Source organism: Lithobates pipiens, unplaced genomic scaffold, assembly GCF_037356315.1.
Source record: "Lithobates pipiens isolate NorthernLeopardFrog02 unplaced genomic scaffold, aLitPip1_a1.2 Scaffold_25, whole genome shotgun sequence".
NCBI lineage: Eukaryota > Metazoa > Chordata > Amphibia > Anura > Ranidae > Lithobates > Lithobates pipiens.
In genome coordinates this window covers 110,083,613-110,089,057 of record NW_027507787.1, presented here as the reverse complement: position 1 = coordinate 110,089,057, position 5,445 = coordinate 110,083,613, and positions in this window count along the sequence as shown.

The window sequence follows — 5,445 nt, the reverse complement described above, 5'->3', positions numbered from 1 at the left end:
GTGACTCCTGTCCATCACATTTACATTTCTTACTGTTATATTTACATAGTATACAGGAAACACTTGTTTTTTTTGCTACATACAGCAGGGTTGGCTGTATCCTTTAACCCCAGGGCAAAAAGTCTGCACATAACAGGCAATTATCCAATCAATAACTGATTGAGTTTGCAGCTATGGACATGATAAGATGTTTACAGCTGTCAGTTTAAATCTATAATCATTGTCTGCAAAAGGGAGGACTGAAGCCATCTTGGTCATGCATACATGGAATAACCCCTCTTCCTAGAGAAGGGGCAATTTTAATACTTCTAACAGTTTTTGGTTCTAAAGCCTAAAAAACATGGTTTACCTTAATACATTTCCTGCACTAAGGTACACATGTTTTGGTAGCAGTTGCCCCCTCACTCTATAATTACCAGAGTCCCCACTCGACCAGCTCTGTGCCAGTCGGTAGCAGCTCCCCCTTCCCTCTCGCAGGATTTGCTAAAGCAAAAGCCAATGGCTTCTGCCGTCAGTCTAAACCTATGTGGAGCAAGCATGAGGCAGGGCCAAGCCACACTGTGTCTGTGGATGTAGGCAGTGCAGCATCAGTTTGCGATTAGGGGTGTGAAGAGAAAAAAAGAGCAGAGAGGAGCACTGACAAAAGACGAGGGTAAGGGCCACTCTATGCAATTTCATCTCATAGAGCAGGTAAGTATACAATTTAATACATGTTAAGACTTTGCAATAATCAAGAGATTTTTTTTTCCCTTAGTTTCATACTTACCCAGGTGGATGCAGCATCAAACCAATGCTGCAGCTGTCCCCCGCCATCTCTGCACTGATAACTGAGCCACTGGCTAGGCTCTCACAGATCTGAGAGGAGAGCTGCTGACAGTCATTCAGCATTTCTTCTCTGCTCCTCCAATTATCCCCGCTTTCTCCCATTGGGACAGCTTCCCCCGCTGGGAGAAGACTATGGCCATGGAAGGAGGGATTCCTGCATCAACACTGTCTGTGCTGCTGATGGTAGAATCAAGCATCTTTCCTGCAACGAAATAAATTCACTTGGTGTATGGCTGGCCTAAGTCCCAGCAAGAGAAATTGAGTTCTAGTTGCGCCCATTTATTTTCCTCCTTTGTTTTTTTTTTTAAAGAACAATGAGAATCAAGGCTTTAAACATTTAAAAAGCCAAACCCACAAGTCTGTCTCATCCATGTTGTTGCTTGGGTCATATTATGGCTTGTGAAAAAGGTTGCTCCTGAAACAAAAATAAGCACCTTTGCCTGATGATCAGTAAGCTCAAGTCACATCAATGGCTGTATAGAACTTACGCAGATATCCACTGTTAATTGTTAACTTGTTAAGGTTCCTTTTCTTGTGACACCGATACACAGCTCCCAGTGATGCAGTAAGGGGGATACAATGAGAGCTTTTTATAAATGCAGGTTAATTCACAAAGCAAAAAGACAAATGAGGGAGACAGAAAGAGAGGAAGAGTAAAAATGATGAGTAGGCAGGGTATGATGTAAAGAAAAGACTTGGTAGGACAGAAATGAGCAAGGTTGATGGAGGAGAAAAAAAAATGGAATGTTTGGAGAATAGATGAAGAGCAGTTTAGGAGCAGGGGAAAAATGACTTACCCTAGAGGTCATCCGGCTACCGGTACCATAGAGGCAGGCGTCAGCTAGGTTCTTACGTATTAAACCAAGCAACATCTGCCCCTTCCCCCCTTGAAGGAGCGATTCGTGACCCCATAGTCGTATTTCAGCTTCGTGCCAACTGGAAGATCTTCTATGGCCACAAACAAAAGAACGGGGGTGGTGCCATTGCTCCGGTAATTCAGCCTTGGCTTCAGGTTCGGGTGCTTTTTTGGAATGATTGATCTTCCTCCCAAAAGTTGTTGGTAGGGAGGGATGACAGGGGCACGGGACGTTCTTGCCATCAACGCACAGCTTCCGATTGTTCCTCTTGTCCTCAAAAAAGAAGAGGTAGCCCATCTCACCTGCCAAATAAATGAAATAATAAGTGCCATGCTGCTAATAAAAAGACAAAAATAAATAAAGGTATGTCTCAATCAGCAAAATAAGTAACTAGAAATGGACACATCTATATCAAAATATCTTTATACCCATAAAACATGCTGTTGAATAAATGAAATAACTTGAACCCCCTCAAGTGGTACACTGACTGGGTTTATTTGACCCCCTGAAAGTGATTGCAATAGAGCACTTTTTTAGAAAAGACAAAAACACAACAGATTATACTTATCTGCTCTGTGTAAAGTTTTTGCACAGAGCAGACCCAATCCTCCTTTTGTGGCCGCTTGCTATGGAGGCACATCCTCCAAACCCCTGCTCTATTACTGGCTGGGATTGACAGCAGGGGGAGAAGTGTAGTGTGCAGAATCAATGGTATCAGATTACCACGTGTGATCGCCTGATAGTCATGTTTTGCCAACCTCACCATCTTACCTTCTGCCATGGCACTCATAAGCTCCTCTCCTCTTTCACACAGAATTAATGATCCATGGTAGTCACAGACCACCACACCTTTCTTGAATGGTAAGGTCGTGAAGACCGTCTCCCCAGTGTTTCCAACATGGTCTTCTATAATGGCAAGCCCCTTCCAGTCTTGCAAGGCGATGTGACTTTCTAGGTCCATTTCTTCTTTAGCCTTCCCCCTGTTCATGTTGGGTTTCCAGCTTTCAAGGATCTCTTCCATCTTTGGTTGGTTTGTTGTCCATCCCTACGTTTGACAAAAAGAGGTTACCTTCTCTTCTGTGGGGGTATTCCTCTTGAAACGTCCTGAAAGCAGAAGACCATGTATTACAATATAATGCAAGAATAGAATAGACATTTTTTTTATTCAGCATCTACAAACACTGTAGCTGCTGACTTTTAATAAGAACACTTGCCTATCCAGAAAGCCTGCAATTTTGCCCCCCCCCCCAGGCCGATCAGTCCATGGGAATTGGGTGCAGGTGCCACCATTATAACTAAGAAACCGGCAGTGGGGCCTTGTGGCTTCTCTGCCGATTTCCTACTAGCAGGCCATGCAGGCCATGCAGGTCCCAGAAGACAGCAGAAGGGCTCACTGCACAAGAGGACATGACGTCATGCACCACAGCCCAAACGGAACGGTAGTACATTATGTACTTCCAACATTATTTTTGATTATAAATAGATAGATAGATATCTATCTCTCTCAAAAAAAAATGGGTAGTCTTTAGTTTAAGACCACCTCCCAAAAGTGGATGGGACTCCTCTTTAATTCACAGATGCTAGGAAAACTATAAAGTACTCACCGACGACCTCATTGACGCGCATCACGTACTGCTGTTGCCTCCACCTCTTGTAGCAGTATGCCTCGTGTGCCGTTGTAAAGATTCGACATGTCTTCAAACCTGGCGGTTTTGCGTCGGTTCCCACCGGAAAGACATCTTGTACTCTTCTGAAGACCATCTCCTTGTCTTCAACTGGCACCGCTTCCTGTCTCGTCCTCGGGTCTCCAGAAATCAAAATGGGTGTTTAGCCATTAACTTGCTTATCAATGTAACATTGAAGAAAAAAAAAAAAAAAACAAAAAAAAAAACCCACACAAAAAACAAACACACACACCAAAAAAAAAACAAAAAAAGTTCCCACTTTCCTAACTGAACCTCCTTTTCTTGGGTACCCCACTGGCATTACTGGCTCCTCAAATGTCCAGTGCCCACATGGGAAGCAGATTCCTAAGGGGGCACTTATGCAGGCTTGCACCTGAGCACTGATGTCTATAGAAAGCAGGACTCTGCACTGCCCCTCACTCCATCTCTGGATTTGATGGACAGCAGTGGGAGCCAATGGCTTCTGGTGCCTTGGCAAAGCTTATGAGCCGAGTGAGTGAGGGGAGAGAAGAGCTGTAGATGTGCACAGCTCTGGATTGAATGAGTGCTCATCTACTCTGTAGACATTTTTGTTGGCAACAGTAACACGATCAATATTTTTTACTTGGCGACTTTCTAGATTCCGATCAGCAATATACAACCTACCCTGAAGTAGAAGGCATCCAGTCTCTCTGAATCCTCTTCACCATCACGGCACCCTTCACAATCTTGCCCTCGACGTCTTCACCTTCCATTGATCTGCTGAAGTATTCTTTCACAAGATCCTTCACTTCGTCATTGCAGTGTGTCATGAAAATCGCATGAAGAGATTGTCCTCCAGGTCTTCTGATTTACGATCGTCGCGGGTACGCACGATCGTACGAACGCCCTTACATTCGTACACAGGTGCGCGTGCGCAGGCACGCGCACGGTCGCGTGCGTGCGTCCGTGTTGGCGCCAAACGGCCTATTTAAACCAGCCTCTTGCCATTAGTCTTTGCTGTCTGCTCTACAGCGTTATATCTGTGAGACCTGATCCGTATTGTTTGTTCCTGTTTGACCCGGCCTGCCTGTGACCCATCTGCTATCCGCCTGCACTCGACCTCCGCTTGTTGTGACTATTCTCCTGCCTGTTCCCTTGTACTTCGTTCCTGTCTGGTATCCGATCCGGCTTGCTCTGACCATCCGTCTGCTAAAGGGGTAACCTGCTTATTCTGAACCGTGTCATCTGCTACAAGTAATCTGTTAGTATAGAATTGTTCATCTGCTATAAGTGCCTGCTCATATTGAACTACCTATCTGCTGCAAGTAACCTGCTTATACTGAACTGTGTCATCTGCTGCAAGTAACCTGCTTATACTGAACTGTGTCATCTGCTGCAAGTAACCTGCTTATACTGAACTGTGTCATCTGCTGCAAGTAACCTGCTTATACTGAACTGTGTCATCTGCTACAAGTAACCTGCTAGTATTGCACTGTTCATCTGCTTCAAGTGCCTGCTCATATTGACTGTATCTGCTGCAAGCACTTGTGTATATTACACTGTTCACCTGCTACAAGTGGCCTGCTTTCCTGCACTGCTTATCACCAAGTTACCTGCTCCATTGAACTGTGTATCTGCTATAAACTACCTGCTGATCCCTTCACTGGTTACCTGTTCAACTGGTTACCTGCTCCATTGAACTGTGTATCTGCTATAAACTTCCTGCTGATCCCTTCACTGTGATTACCTGCTCCACTGAACTTCGCCTACCCATCTGTTGATCCTGCCAGACACTCTGTACCCCTCCTTACTCCCGTGTTCCCTGTTACATTGCCAGGAAACCGGTGGTGGGAGTTGTAAAGGAGGCCTCTCTCCGCAATCCGGGCTCGCTACTTGAAGGTACGTGACACAGTGGGATAAACCACACTGCTCGAAAGCCTTCCTTGCCTGCTGGTAAGTAACTGCAGGAAGGTTGAATCTAAAGGGTGAGAGATTTTTGTTAGTTTTTGGTCTGTTATGGTTGTACAACTGAAAAAAAGTTTTTGGTTAGCACTGATGAGTAATTTTACATTTGTGGCATAGCTGTATGACCAATTTTATATTTTACTTGCCTCTTA